The sequence below is a fragment of the Rhinopithecus roxellana genome, chromosome 13 (assembly GCF_007565055.1).
Source record: "Rhinopithecus roxellana isolate Shanxi Qingling chromosome 13, ASM756505v1, whole genome shotgun sequence".
Taxonomy (NCBI): domain Eukaryota; kingdom Metazoa; phylum Chordata; class Mammalia; order Primates; family Cercopithecidae; genus Rhinopithecus; species Rhinopithecus roxellana.
In genome coordinates, this window is record NC_044561.1 from 129,432,845 (window position 1) to 129,449,367 (window position 16,523).

Consider the following 16,523-nt stretch of genomic DNA (forward strand, 5'->3'; position numbering starts at 1 on the left):
TGTTTGTTTTTGAGAGAGAGAGTCTCCCTCCGTCGTCCAGGCTGGAGTGCAGTGGCGTGATTTCGGCTTACTGCAACCGCCACCTCCCTGGTTCAAGCAATTCTCCTGCCTCAGTCTCCTGAGTAGTTGGGATTACAGGCACCCGCCACCGCGTCTGGCTAATTTTTGTATTTTTAGTCGAGGCGGGGTTTCACCATGTTGGCCAGGCTGGTCTGGAACTCCTGACCTCAAATGATCCACCCACCTCAACCTCCCAAAGTGCTGGGATTACAGGCGTGAGCCACTGGGCCCAGCCAATCATGCCTGTATATACTGAAAATCTTGGCAGGGGGCAGTGGTTCATGCCTGTAATTCCAGCACTCTGGGAGGCTGAGGCAGGAGGATCACTTGAGCCCAGGAGTTTGAGACCAGCCTGGGCAACATGTCAAAACCCTGCCTCTACAAAAAATACCAAAACATTAGCTGGGCTTGATGGCACATGCCTGTAGTACTGGCTTCTTGGGAGGCTGAGGTGGGAGGACTGCTTGAACCTAGGAGGTCAAGGTTGCAGTGAACTGTGAGCCATCATCATGCCACTGCACTCCAGACTGGGCAACAGAGTGAGACCATGTCAAAAAAAAAAAAAAAGAAGAAGAAGAAGAAAGAGAGACAGAGAGAAAGAGAGAGAAGGAAAGAAGGAAGGAAGGAAGGAAGGAAGGAAGGAAGGAAGGAAGGAAGGAAGGAAGGAAGGAAGGAAGGAAGGAAGGAAAGAATCTTTGTGTATTTCCACAATACAAAACCCTCAATTTGAAGACCTTTTGCCATGGAGCAGGAGTCAGCAATGTTTTTTCGGTAAAGGGCCAGATAGTAGATGTTTTCAGCTTTGTGGGTCGTCTCTTCTCTGTTGCAACTGTTCAGCTCTGCCGGGTAGCAGGGAAGTAGCCACAGTCAATATCTGGGGCAGTCGGCATGGCTGTGCTCCAATAAAATTCCATTCCTAGGCATTGAGATTTCAATTTCATAAAATTTTCACCTCACAAAATTTAATTTTCTTTTGATTTTTGTTAACCAGTTAAAAATGTGAAAACCAGACTAGCCACAGTGGCTCACATTTGTAATCCCAGCACTTTGGGAGGCCGAGGCAGGCAGATCACTTGAGGTCAGGAGTTCGAGACCAGCCTGGGCAACATGGTGAAACCCTGTCTCTACCAAACATACAAAAAATTAGCCAGGTGTGGCGGCACGCACCTGTGGTCCCAGCTACTTGGGAGGCTGAGGTGGGAGGATCGCTTGAGCCCAGGAGGCAGAGGTTGCAGTGAGATGAGATTGTGCCACTGCACTCCAGCCTGGGTGACAGAGTGAGACCCCCATCTCAAAAAAATATAAACATAAAAATAAAAATGTGAAAACCATTCTTAGCTTACAGATCATACAAAAAAAAAAGTGGTCCGTAAGTTCAAATTAGATTGAGTTTATATTTTATGACTTCTTTTTATATTGGAATGGAGAATTCTATTTAAAAACTAGGCCACCTGTAGGGTTTTTGATTGTTGCTATTGTTGTTGGCACGTGATTAAACAAATGTATGAGACCCTTTCCTGAAATGGTCCAAGTCACCCTGTATCCTGTAGCGGGACTGGCCTATAAACTCCTGAAAAGGCATAAGGCAGTTTGTGAACCTCGATGCCACCCTTCCTAAAGCATCACAAAGAAGCACCTTTGGGCTGAAAAGCTGTCAGCCCCCCAGTGGCTCTGGCTTAAGTCACAATGACGCTTGATTAAAACAGGGTGCTTGCCATCAAACTGAGATATCTTAATAACCTCCTGCTTATATAAATCAGTGACTCTGCTGTAAAACACCTGTGAATTTGAGTTCAGTTTTTCAGTGGCTTACTGTGGAAGGCTTGGCTTCCAGAAACAGAACAGGCAAGCTTCTCTCCTGACTAGATGAGAAATTTAGCAGAGAGGCAGCCTGGATAAAATCTGACTTTAAATCAGGAGTGGATCTAGTTTTTATGGGGCCTGAAGTGTATGCAAACTAGGGAGGCTTTTTTAAAAAAAATGTAAAATTACAAATACAGGGACTTAAAAGGGGCTTTGGGGAGCCGAGGGATCCTCAGTTTCAGCATTCTCACAGTCAATCTGCCTTAGCATTTAGTTCTCAGTGGTGTGAGTGTGTGATTTCCTGCAACAGGGAAAAGTCCTCCTTTTTTTTTTTTTTTTTTTTTTAAGACAGGATCTTGCTCCGTTGCCCAGGCTGGAATGCAATGGCATGATCACGGCTCACTGCAACCTCCACCTCCCGGGCTCAGGTGATCCTCCCACCTCAGCCTCCCGAGCATCTGGGTTCACAGGCGTGCACCACCACACTCGGCTAATTTTTGTATTTTTTGTAGAGAAAGGGTCTCACAACATTGCCCAGGCTGATCTCAAACTCCCAGACTCCAGCGATCTACCCACCTCAGCCTCCCAGAGTGCTGGGATTACAGGCATGAGTCACCATGCCCAGACAAAAAGTCCTTCTTGAAGAAGGGAGAAACCACTACCCAAGGCGCAGTAGACCAGAAAGGGAAATCCCTGAAGTGGGCACATCTGGAAGCCAGGTCGCATGTTCTCGTTAAGATAGTTGCGGCCGGGCGCGGTGGCTCAAGCCTGTAATCCCAGCACTTTGGGAGGCCGAGACGGGCGGATCACGAGGTCAGGAGATCCAGACCATCCCGGCTAACACGGTGAAACCCCGTCTCTACTAAAAAATACAAAAACTAGCCGGGCGAGGTGGCGGCGCCTGTAGTCCCAGCTACTCGGGAGGCTGAGGTAGGAGAATAGCGTGAACCTGGGAGGCGGAGCTTACAGTGAGCTGAGATCCAGCCACTGCACTCCAGCCTGGGTGACAGAGCGAGACTCCATCTCAAAAAAAAAAAAAAAAAAAAAAAAAAAAAAAGATAGTTGCTGTTCCAGGCCGGGCACGGTGGCTCACGCCTGTAATCCCAGTACTCTGGGAGACTGAGGCGGGCAGATCACCAGGCGGGTCAGGAATTCAAGACCAGCCTGGCCAATATGGTGAAACCCCATCTCTACTGGAAAACAAAACAAAAACAAAAACAAAAACAAACAAACAAAAACTACAAAAATTAGCCAGGCCTGGTGGTGCGTGCCTGTAATCCCAGCTACTTGGGAGGCTGAGGCAGGAGAATCACTTGAACCCGGAAGCCAGAGGTTGCAGTAAGCCTAGATCGCACCACTGCACTTCAGCCTGGGTGACAGAATGAGACTCAGTCTCCAAGAAAAAAAAAGAAAAGGGAAAAAAAAAGAGGTCAGAGGTCCTTGTGGAGTGTTAGCTTCTGGGAATTTTGTTCATTTCTGGAGAGGAAATGCCACTGTTATACCATGTATATAAGACGATCGTGTAGTTTATCATCTAAGCTGGGACACTTTTGAAAGTGGTAAAGACTGTGGGAGACCAGGTGGAAATCAGCCCTTGTTGCTGACGGAAGACCAAGCTCAGATGCTGTAAAATGGTGACTAATGCTGCCCTCCAGTGGTGGAGTGCAGCAACTCAACACAAGGTAGTTCAGAATTTCACCTCCCGGCCGGGCGCGGTGGCTCAAGCTTGTAATCCCAGCACTTTGGGAGGCCGAGACGGGCGGATCACGAGGTCAGGAGATCCAGACCATCCCGGCTAACATGGTGAAACCCCGTCTCTACTAAAAAATAAAAAAAACTAGCCGGGCGAAGTGGCGGGCGCCTGTAGTCCCAGCTACTCGGGAGGCTGAGGCAGGAGAATGGCATAAACCCGGGAGGCGGAGCTTGCAGTGAGCTGAGATCCGGCCACTGCACTCCAGCCTGGGCGACAGAGCGAGACTCCGTCTCAAAAAAAAAAAAAAAGAATTTCACCTCCCTCTGGTCAGTTTTCCAAGAATAACAAATCACGTGCCACAAAGCAGATTGGTTTGGTTTTTCCACCTAGCAGTTTAGGTATACATTTATTAATACTGTAAATGAGTCCATCTTTATCAATCTGTTCTCATCCCAGCTATATGATTTTATTCCTGTCTTCATGTTAGTCGCTATGGTAGGCTAGATAATGGTCTCAAATTCTGTACTTTCTTCAGCTGCAGAATATTTACCCACCTTGTCCATTGACATTATGGTGGGTGGAGCACCACCATAATGGGGCAAAGCCATTTGACTTGCTTTGGCCAGTGGAATATCAGTGGACCTGATGGGAACAGGGGCTTTATTATTATTATTATTATTATTATTATTATTATTTAATAGAGAGAGTCTTGCTATGTTGCCCAGGCTGGTCTCAAACTCCTGGCCTCAAGCAATCCTCCTGCCTTGGCCTCCCAAAGTGCTGTGATTAGAGGCGTGAGCCTCCACATCTAGCCCAGGAACAGGGGCTTTCAATGTGGCTGTAGAATTTGACATAGCCTCTTGCTCTGGAGTGATCTGCCTTAGAACAGACCCTGTGTTACTGATGGCCTAAGCAGAAATGAACAGACATATGGAACAGACCTCAACCCAACCCACAGGCCACAGCCAAACTCCACAGAGCCACAGTGAACCCACAGACCCAGGAAAATAAATAAACATTTGTGTGGAAAACCACTGAGATTTTGAGGTTGTTGTATAGCAAAAACTGTCTTAAACAGTAGTAGACTACTAGTGAATATCCTCAACTTATTATTTCCTACTGAGATGCTGAAGACAGTGTTCAATATCTGGATAAGTGAAAATCACGTTTTCACTACAATACTGCTTTAAAGTCACTCTCAACACAAGTATGGTGAAAAAAGTATTCGTCTTTGTAAAATTTCTTCCCATCCTGTCTTCTTGTCTTGCTTCCTGTATTAATCCATTTTCATACTGCTGTTAAGAATTGTGTGAGACTGAGTAATTTATAAAGGGAAAAGGTTTAATCAACTCACAGTTTAGCATGGCTTGGGAGGCCTCAGGAGACTTACAGTCATGGCAGAAGGCGAAGGGGAAGCAAGGCACCTTCTTCACAAGGAGGCAGGAAAGAGAAGTGCCGAGTGAAAGGGGAAGAGCCCCTCATAAAACCATCAGCTCTTGTGAGAACTCACTATCATGAGAACAGTATTGGGGAAACCACCCTCATGATCCAATCACCTTTACCTGGTCTCTCCTTTGACACGTGGGGATTATGGGGATCATAATTCAAGATGAGATTTGGGTGGGGACACAAAGCCTAACTATATCACCTCCTTTAAAAAAAAGAAAACTTCCCTTTAAAAAAAAATTTCTAACCATATCATTTCCTTTAAAAAAAAATTCTGGACCAGGCGCGGTGGCTCATGCCCGTAATCCCAGCACTTTGGGAGGCCAAGGCCGGCAGATCACGAGGTCAGGAGATTGAGACCAGCCTGGCCAATGTGGAGAAACCCCGTCTGTACTAAAAATTCAAAAATTAGCTGGGTGTGGTAGTGCATGCCTGTAATCCCAGCTACTCAGGAGGCTGAGGCAGGAGAATCACTTGAACCTGGGAAGTGGAGGCTGCAGTGAGCCGAGATCAGGCCATTTCACTCCAGCCTGGCAACAGAGCAACACTCCGTCTTAAAAAAAAAAAAGAAAAAGAGAAAAGAAAAAAAAAATTCCGACAAACCTAACCATATCACTTCCTTTAAAAAGAAAAAAGAAAAAGAAAACTTCTTTCCACTGACAGAAAACCTGCCCATAGGAGTCCCCACCCAATTTGCCCACCACCTGCTTGCCTCTATAGGGTGTCTTTTATTAAAGGCACCATGTTCCTTATTGGCTCTAAGACTCAGCACCTCACAGGAGAAGATGCAGAAAAGGAATAAGGGGTTGGAAATGCCTAAGCTTTTATGAGATTTTACATAAAATCCTAAAGAGGATTCTATTCGTTTTGAGCCAAATCCAAGTTACCATGTATCTCCAGAAGGAGAGTCAGACTTCAGATTGATTTGAAAGATTGATATGTTGAATGCGCAATGAGAATTTAAATTTTTCTCAGTATTAAAATTTCTTGCACCCAACCAGCAGTCATCTTTATAGAGCATCTTTCAACCTCTGGTGTAGACAGCACAGACGCACCCAAATTACCTTTAAGCAGACAGGTGCTGTCATTCAAAGACCTTTTAAGCCTGAGTTGTAGTTTTAAACAGGCCCATGGAGAACCAGACTGATTGACAGTAGAGGGTAATGGTTAAGCAAAGGGCTCCAAAGTCAGAAAGAACTGGGTTCAAATTCCAGCTCCACATCTTCCCAGATTATCTGACCCAGATGAGTGAAATAACTTCCCCCAATTTGTTTCTTCTCTATAATGGGGATAGTAAAGTACCTACCTTATAATGTTATAGAGAAGAATTTAAAAGAACAGTACATATTGTGGACCGGGCGCACTGGTTCACACCTGAAACCCCAGCACTTCGGGAGGCCGAGGCAGGCGCATCACCCAAGGTCAGGTGTTTGAGATCAGCCTGGCCAACATGGTAAAACGCCGTCTCTACTAAAAATACAAAAAGTAGACAGGTGTTGTGGCGGGTGTCTGTAATTCCAGTTACTCGGGAGGCTAACGCAGGAGAATCACTTGAACGCAAGGGGCGGAGTTTGCAGTGAGCCGAGATGGCGCCACTGCACTCCAGCAGGGGTGACACAGTGAGACTGTCTCAAAAAAAAAAAAAAAAACCATGTTAAGTTGTTAAGTAGCTGGCACACAGTATGCAGTCAATTAATGTAGCCATGTTCAGTGGCAGCTCTAATAATTTGTTTTCCCAGTATATCTTGTGTTAAACCATCAGTGGCCTATAGTTGTCATCATTAGGGCTGCTCAGGTCCACCCTCTCCCTGTGCAGAGGTATCAGTCATTATGTTCATCTCAGTGGAAGATAGTGACCCACCCCGCATTGTACAGGCTGGCAGGCACCAGCTGCTCCTCCCATGTCCTAGTAGCTGGACAACAAGCACGTAATGTAGGCTTGGCCAGGCAGCTGCGGCCACCCAAGACCAAGGAAGCACACAAAACTGTAGGAAGAGATTAATATTTTTTCGCAGTAGCTGCATTTCAGCAGAGCTTGAACTAGTGTATGATGGCTGCTGCAGGGTTTCTGGGCAGTGGGGTGCAGCTTAGGGGCTCCCAGTGCATCAGTTCCAGTATGCCACCAGGAGCATCATGGGCAGTCTTGGAAGACAGCCTTGGTCATGGTTATGGCTGTTAGACCCGCCTCACTTTCTGCCCATCACCTGAGCCTGTCTCTCCTCTCCTCCCATTGATGATTTCAGCTCCTTCATATGCTGCTATAAATTTCCACCCTGGTTTAATTGGTCAGTGTCAGTTTCTGGTGTATGTAATCAACAAACTGCACTTAATACATTCCCAGAGAGAGAAGCTTTGGTTGCATCTGTTGTCACCAACAGTGAGGACTCCAGTTGGACAGAATTTCTGACCATACCCACGTAGAATTCATTGCTGTGAGCTCAGCCCTTGCCCTTGTCAAGGACACCAGCTTAGATGGTTTCACGTGAACAGTGCAAACAAAACTTGGTGCTTTTACGCTGAAAGATGCCCCAGCACACCACGAATGCTTTCCTTCCTTCTGAGAGCTGGATGTGCTTCAGGACTGGCCTTTGATTTCATCATAGTGGTAGGACTTTGTAAAGTAAAAATTTTTAGACTGGGCGTGGTGGCTCATACCTGTAATCCCAGCACTTTGGGAGGAAAAGGCAGGAGGATCACCTGAGCGCAGAAGTTCGAGACCAGCCTGTGCAAAAAAAAAAGAAAGAAAATTAGCCAGACATGGTGGTGCATGCCTGTAGTCCCAGTTATTTGGGATGCTGAGGCAGGAGCAATTGAGCCTGGGAGGTCAAGGCTGCAGTGAGCAGTGATTGCACCACTGTACTCCAGCCTGGGTGACAGAGCAAGACCCTGTTTCAAAAATAATAATAATAATAAAGTAAAAAATGTTTGCTTTTTTACAATATTTTTGTAAAAAGTGTCAAACATACAGCAAAGCTGAATTTTTATTGAACACTCAATACCACAAAATTGTATCATTCACATGTTACTATTTTGCTTTATCATATGTCTGTCTATTACAGTAAATTTTTCATTAAAAAGTAATACATGCACAGGGTAAAAAAAGTTCAGAGATTTCAATGTGGTATGCGGTGAAAACTTATTCTCCTTTTCGCACTGAATTTCCGACTCCGCTCCCCGAAAGCAATCACTTGTAGTGGTTTCTTTTGTGCATTTTCAGAAAACTTCTGTCCAGACACAAGCTTATTTTTCTGTTTCAGTTTTTTCTTCATCCTTTTTAATGGGCTCTTACTCTACATAGTGGCCAATAGTCTGACTTTTTTTTTTACATTTAACAATGTATCTTTTAATCAGAATTCACTTAAGAAAAGTTTACTATCGGCCGGGCGCGGTGGCTCAAGCCTGTAATCCCAGCACTTTGGGAGGCCAAGAAGGGCGGATCACGAGGTCAGGAGATCGAGACCATCCTGGCTAACACGGTGAAACCCCGTCTCTACTAAAAATACAAAAACTAGCTGGGCGAGGTGGCGGGCGCCTGTAGTCCCAGCTACTCGGGAGGCTGAGGCAGGAGAATGGCGTAAACCTGGGAGGCGGAGCTTGCAGTGAGCTGAGATCTGGCCACTGCACTCCAGTCTGGGCGACAGAGCGAGACTCCGCCTCAAAAAAAAAAAAAAAAAAAAAAGTTTACTATCCCAGCACTTTGGGATGTTGAGGCGGGCGGATCACGAGGTCAGGAGATCGAGACCATCCTGGCTAACATGGTGAAACCACATCTCTACTAAAAATACAAAAAATTAGCCCGGCGTGGTGGCAGGCGCCTGTTGTCCCAGCTACTCGGGAGGCTGAGGCAGGAGAATGGAGTGAACCTGGGAGGTGGAACTTGCAGTGAGCCGAGATCACGCCACTGCACTCCAGCCTGGGCGACAGAGCGAGACTCCGCCTCAGAAAAAGAAAAGAAAAGAAAAGAAAAGAAAAAAGTTTACTAAGCACCACGGTGTACAAGCTACTTCTCTGTAACAGACATGCCACCCTCTAGGGGCTGTAGATTCAGAAATCACTCATGTCAACTCATGGGAAACCAATTCATTCTTAAAATGACTTTGAAACCAGGGCTCCAATGCCTATGAGGCCCAGGTACCAACAAAACAGTATGAAGGTATCTGCAATCAAATAATATATGTTATATTTACACTATACTGGAGTCTACTAAGTGTGTAATAGCATTATGTCTTAAAAAACAGTGTACATGCCTTAATTTTAAAGTATTTTGTTGCTAAAGAATGCTAGTGACCATCTGAGCCTTCAGTGGCTCATAATCCTTTTGCTGGTAGAGGGTCTTGCCTGGAGGTTGATGGCTGCTGACTGATCAGAGTGGTGGTTGCTGAATGTTGGGGTGGCTGTGCCAATTTCTTAAAATAAGACAACAATGAAGTTTTTCTGCATCAATTAACACTTCTTGTCACAAAAGATTTATCTGTAACATGCAACGCTGTTTGATAGCATTTTAACCGCAGTAGAACTTCTTTCAAAATTGGAGTCAGTCTGCTGGGCACAGTAGCTCACTCTGCTGTAATCCAGCACTTTTGGAGGCTGAGGTGGATCACCTGAGGTCAGGAGTTCAAGAGTAGCCTGGCCAACATGGTGAAACCCTGTCTCTACTAAAATTACAAAAATTAGTCGGGCGTGGTGGCGCATGCCTGTAACCCTAGCTACTTGGGAGGCTGAGGCTGGAGAATCGTCTGAACCTGGGAGGCGGAGGTTGCAGTGAGCCAAGATCACACCACCACTGCACTCCAGCCTGGACGATAGAGTGAGACTCTGCCTAAAAAAAAAAAAAGAAAGAAAATATGTATAGATTGGAGTATGTGTTTAGATCTATATATCTATGTGGGCCTTGCTTTTTTTTCTTTAATGCAATATATCTTAGAGATCTAAGCATGCTTATATTCATAAATCTGGCCTGGTATTTCATGATGTGGCTAAACCTCAGTTTAATGTAGCCACTTGCCTATTGTTGGACATTGAGGATGTTTCTTCATTTTTTTTTTTTTTGTTACAACAATGACTTGCAACAAACATTCTTGGACATTCTCCCTTGTGCGCCTGTGCAAATGTTTCTCTGGAGGAGAATAGATGGAAAGCAGAACTGATAGATTGGCAGGGCATATTTAAAAACGTATTGCCAAATTGCCCTCGAAAGTGGCTATAAACATTCATGCTCTCACTAGTAATGCATTAGAAAACCAATTTCCCTGTACCCTTGCTAACAGATGTTCTGAGTGTTTTTAATTTTTATTGATCCGATAGGTGAAAAGAACAGTGGGAATGAGCTTTCCTAGCCATTCCCTTGTAATTAGTAAGATTGAACACCCCTTCCATGTTTGTTGCCCCGAATCTGCATTTAACAAGATCCCCGGGTGACTCTTCTGTCCATTAAAGTTTGAGAAGCACTGAAATCAGAATGTGACTTTTAACAATGTCCCCAGGTGATCTGTATACATGTTACATTTTGAAACACACTGGCATCAGAATCTGCATTTTAACAAGATCCCCAGGTGACTTCTCTGCACAGTGAGTTTGAAAAATACAGCATAGGCATGGAATAGCTGGCTTACACTCAGCATGTGTGTGTGTTTAATCTTTTCTATCGGGACAGGCGAAAACCAGCGTTTCCATTTATTTGAATTAACATTTCTTTAATCATAAGTGACCGTGAACATTTTTTTTCCAAATTTTTACATATCATGTTTTTCTTTTTTTTTTTTTTTTTTGAGACGGAGTCTTGCTCTGTCGCCCAGGCTGGAGTGCAGTGGCCGGATCTCAGCTCACTGCAAGCTCCACCTCCCAGGTTCACGCCATTCTCCTGCCTCAGCCTCCCGAGTAGCTGGGACTACAGGCGCCCGCCACTGCGCCCGGCTAGTTTTTTGTATTTTTTAGTAGAGACGGGGTTTCACCGTGTTAGCCAGGATGGTCTCGATCTCCTGACCTCGTGATCCGCCCATCTCGGCCTCCCAAAGTGCTGGGATTACAGGCTTGAGCCACCGCGCCCGGCCCATATCATGTTTTTCTTATCTGGGAGCTACCTAGCCCCTGAATCTCCTTAACTGGCTTCAAACATACCAAAGTTGGTCTCTTAAAAGAGTCTTTGCTGTTGCTCCTCCCTCCCCTGGGAACACTCTCTCCCTGGTTCCTTCCATAGCTGGCTATAAGTGTTTTAGCTCAAAGGTCACTTATAGCGAAAATCAGGTACCCACCGCTACCACCCAGTCACTCCTGATCACGCTACCACAATATTTTGATCATAGCACCTATCGTTCTCTAAAGTGACCTTGTACATTCTCTGGTTACTTCTCTGAATCCCTGGATCTTGTCTGTCTTTATCACTCTATCTCCAGCACCTAGAACAGAGCCAGGCAATAAAGTGGCCTCAAAGAATTGTTATCGAATGAACTAATGGTGGCTCATGCCTGTAATCCCAGCACTTTGGGAGGCCGAGGCAGGTGGATCACCTGAATTCAGGAGTTCGAGACCAGCCTGGTCAACATGGTAAAACCCTGTCTCTCCTAAAAATGAAAGAAAAAAAAATAGCAGGTATGGTGGCGGGCGCCTTGTAATCTCAGCTACTTGGGAGGCTGGGGCAGAAGAATCGATTGTATCCAGGAGACAGAGGATGCAGTGAGCTGAGATCGTGCCACTGCACCTTAGCCCAGACACCAGAGTGAGACTCGGTCTCAAAAAAAAGAATTCCTGACAAGTGTAATGATCAATAAATAAAATTTGTTCCTGTCTAGTTTTTTTTTTTTTTTTTTTTTTTTTTTTTTTTTGAGACAGAGTCTTGCTCTGTCTCCCAGGCTGGAGTACAGGGGCACGTTCTCGGCTCACTGCAAGCTCCGCTCCCTGGATTCATGCCATTCTCCTGCCTCAGCCTCCCAAGTAGCTGGGACTACAGGCGCCCGCCACCACGCCCAGCTAATTTTTTGTATTTTTAGTAGAGACGGGGTTTCACCGTGTTAGCCGGGATGGTCTGGATCTCCTGACCTCGTGATCCTCCCACCTCAGCCTCCCAAAATGCTGGGATTACAGGCGTGAGCCACTGCACCCGGCCTCCTGTCTAGTTTTATACCCCTTTGGGGAATCATTTGTGCCTGGATAAACATTTATTTGTTCATTCTGGTATTCACAGTAGAGAATGGTAGTATTAATGATACAACTTTAATGAGGATGCTTAGGAAGGAGAACCCAGCCAGGCACGGTGGCTTGCACTTGTAATCCCAGTACTTTGGGAGGCCGAGGTGGATCACTTGAGCCCAGGAGTTCAAGACCAGCCTGGGCAACATGGTGAAACACATTCTCTACAAAAAAAAAAAAAAAAAAAAAATTAGCCTGGGTGTGGTGGCATGTGCCTGTAGTCCCAGCCACTCGAGAGGCTAAGGTGGGAGGATCACTTGAGACCTGGAAGTTGAGACTGCAGTGAACCAAGATCACGCCACTGTACTCCAGCCTGGGGAACAGAGAAAGACCCTGTCCCAACAACAACAACAACAAAAAAAAGGTAGGAGAACACAACCAGGGTGCTCACATCCCCAGAGGCCCAGGACAATCAGAAACGACATTGTACTGATACTTTGTTATAATCTCTTTCTCTTTAAAAAGAAGAGTAAGCTTTCCTCATTTAATATGTGGATTGAAACTGTGAAAGCATGGGAATTCTGCAACTCAGAAGAGTGGAATAAGGTTACACGTGCTTGTTTGCTTCAAATCTATTTCCATGTAAAACAGTAACTGTGCCTAGTTAAATGGAATAACCAATGACAGATGAGTGCTACTTTCATAGATAACTATAACTCTTACCCCATTATCATACCAACTGTTAACACTTAGAGTAGTATTTACATACTAGATGTTGTTCTGTACTCGTTTACATATATAAATTCTCTAATCCTCAACCCACCCTTGGCATTGCCATTTTATTAATGAGAAAAATGGGACACAGAACAGCTTTCTCGAGATCACACAGGTGGGATGTGAACAGAGCCAGAGCGAGGAGCAGGGATTTTTTTTTTTTTTTTTGGAGATGGAGTCTTGCTCTGTTGCCCAGGCTGGAGTGCAGTGGCATGATTTTGGCTCACTGCAACCTCTGCCTCTTGGGTTCAAGCGATTCTCGTGCCTCAGCCTCCTGAGTAGCTGAATTACAGGTGCTGGCCACCATGCCCAGCTAATTTTTTGTATTTTTAGTAGAGATGGGGTTTCACCAGATTGTCCAGGCTGGTCTCAAACTTCCGACTTCAAGTGATGCACCCTCCTTGGCCTCCCAAAGTGCTGGGATTACAGGTGTGAGCCACCGTGCCCAGCCAGAGCCAGGATTCTAACTCTGGTTGGCTCCAGACTGTGCTCTTAGTGACTACATTATCCTGCCTCTGGAATCTTTGTTTGTAAAGAGAGGTAGAGTGACCAGGAGAATCTGTTGTATAATTCAGAAGTATGCTGTTTATCTCTTGGCAAAATACTTAAGAGTTGTGAGAATTACAGATATTCTCCATTTTTCTTCTACAAAGCAACAATGTTTGAAAATTTATTAATTTTCTATGTGAATAAAGGGGATTACCTAACAACTATTAAACAAACAAACAAACAAACAAACAAAAACTGCAGGCTGGGCAAGGTGGCTCACGCCTGTAATCCCAGCACTTTGGGAGGCCGAGGCAGGCGGATCACCTGAGGTTGGGAGTTTAAGACCAGCCTGACCAACATGGAGAAACCCATCTCTACTAAAAATACAAAATTAGCCAGGCGTGGTGGCACATGCCTATAATCCTAGCTACTCAGGAGGCTGAGGCAGGAGAATCGCTTGAACCCGGGAGGCGGAAGTTGCGATGAGCCAAGATCGCACCATTGCACTCCAGCCTGGGCGACGAGCGAGACTCCGTCTCAAAAAAAAAAAAAAAAAAAAAAAATTGACCGCTGACTTGGGCCGTTCTCCACTACGGTTTCCCCACCTCCCCGTTGCGGAACCCGGCGATATGGCTGCCGCCGTGCCCCACTCCGCGTCTCTCTCCCCGCTGCTTCCCCTTCTCCTGGGCTTCCTGCTCCTCTCCGTCCGCATGGCGGCAGCGGCCTGCACACCAAGGGCGCCCTTCCCCTGGATACGGTCACTTTCTACAAGGTCATTCCCAAAAGCTGATTCGTCTTGGTGAAGTTCGACACCCAGTACCGCTATGGTGAGAAGCAGGATGAGTTCAGGCGTCTTCCTGAAAACTCGGCTTCCAGCGATGATCTCTTGGTAGCAGAGACGGGGATCTCAGATTATGGTGACAAGCTGAACATGGAGCTGAGTGAGAAATACAAGCTGCACAAGGAGAGCTACCCGGTCTTCTACCTCTTCTGGGAGGAGGACTTTGAGAACCCAGTCCCGTGTACTGGGGCAGTTAAGGTTGGAGCCATTCGGCGCCGGCTGAAGGGGAAAGGCGTCTATCTAGGGATGCCTGGTGGCCTGGTGGCCTGCCTGCGTATGACGCCCTGGCCGGAGAGTTGGTCAGGGCCTCTGGAGTGGAGGCCCGCCAGGCCCTCTTGAAACAGGGACAGGACCACCTCTCAAGTGTGAGGGAGACTGAGAAGAACTGGGCCAAGCAACAACTGAAGATCATAGGGAAAATCTTAGACCTAGGGGAGGACTTCCCAGCATCAGAGATGACATGGATCTCCAGGCTGATTGAGAAGAACAAGTTGAGTGACTGGAAGAAGGAGGAGTTCCAGAAGACCTTAAACATCCTAACTGCCTTCCAGAAGAAGTGGGCTGAGAACCAGGAGCTGTAAAAAGGCTCTTTATGGTTTTCCAGGGTTTGGTAGGGGTGGGGAGGGAAGAGTTAACCTGCTGGCTGTGAGTCTTTTGTGGAATAGAGGGGGTGGTGGGAAAAGTGGTACTAACCCACGATTCTGAACCCTGAGTATGCCTGGACATTGATGCTGACGTGGCCATGCTTGGGATGTCTCTAGCTGATCTGGGGATAGCTGGAGCACTTACTCAGGTGGCTGATGAAATAACCTCTCACAAGGAACTGGTGCTATAGAGAAGAGTTAGGAGTATACCGCCCGGATCTTTGACAGGTGTAATTCTGGTTCAATTAAAGTTTCAGTGTTTTGCTTAAGTGGAAAAAAAAAAAAAAAAGAAATCCGGACAAAGGCGATATATGAAGAATGAGGAAGTAACTAGTTTTCAACATCCTATGGAGAAAGTACTTTTAAATGCATGTTTGGTCTTGATTCCCTTGTTATGTGATATTGTTGCTGAAAACAATGAAAAGTCACCTATGAGAACCTCAATCTATGTGTTTAAACTTAGCAACAGGTTTTTTTTTTTTTTTTTTTAGGCAGAGTTTCGCTCTGTCGCCCAGGCTGGAGTGCAGTGGCACAGTCTTGGCTCCCTGCAACCTCCGCCTCCTGGGTTCAAGTGATTCTCCAGCCTCACCCTCCCATGTAGCTGGGATTACAGGCATGTGCCACCACATCCAGCTAATTTTTGTTATTTTTAGTAGAGACGGGGTTTGACATGTTGGCCAAGCTGGTCTCGAACTCGTGACCTCAGGTGATCCATCCGCCTTGGCCTCCCAAATGCTGGGATTACAGGCATAAGCTGCTGCACTCAGCCAGCAAACAGATTTTTCCAGCCTGTTTAAACATCTTTAAAAAAAAAGAGCTTCCCTGGGTTTGAAATCCATTTGTTCCAGGTACAATATAGTGATGTGTCTTCTTCACTTTAATTTGCAGAAGCTCCTGATTATGAGGGAAGATGAAAATTTACTAGCTGGATTTCAACAGAATAGTCAACCTGTGTAATTGGCAAATGGGATTGAAAGAGGAGAATCATGACTGATTATGCATAGCCAATGATACTTTGCTTTCATTTGCATCTGTAGACCCTGTAAGATTTTTTTGTTTTCAGATTTTTAATTTTGAGCCTTGAAATAAAGCCATTAAAACCAAAACCAAACATGGTGGCCCGGCACAGTGGCTCATGCCTGTAATCCCAACACTTTGGGAGGCCACGGCGGATGGATTGCTTGAGGCCAGGAGTTTGAGACCAGCCTGGCCAACAAGGTGAAAACCCATCTCTACTAAAAATACAAAAAATTAGTCAGGCGTCGTGGTGGACATCTGTAATCCCAGCTACTCGGGAAGCTAAGCAAGGAGAATTGCTTAAAACTGGGAAGTGGAGGTTGCAGTGAGCTGAGATCGCACCATTGCACTCCAGCCTGGGCAACAAGAGTGAAACTTCGTCTCAAAAAAAAAAAAAAAAAAAAAAAAAAAAAACCTTAATTTAGGACTAGAACTCTGATTGGATGTTTTGCAAAAGACTAAACACAATTTTTTTCAAAAATAAGACTATCAGTTGTCATTATATTTGTGGAACACATTTACAATTTTCAGTTTGCTTTTGGTTGTAAGTATACCGACATGGAAAATGCAAATCAAGACTATACTGAGACCCCATTTTATGTCAATATAGTTGGCAAAAATCAAGACATTT

At 45.6% G+C, this 16,523-nt stretch overlaps 1 protein-coding gene and 1 pseudogene across 1 annotated transcript in view; both read left to right on the forward strand.

Moving 5' to 3' along the window:
• ZFP64 (ZFP64 zinc finger protein) overlaps positions 1-16,523 on the forward strand; it is a 98,846-nt gene that overhangs the window by 56,997 nt on the left and 25,326 nt on the right. The gene's annotated exons all lie outside the window — the stretch shown is intronic.
• LOC104662362 lies at positions 14,020-14,812 on the forward strand (annotated as a pseudogene).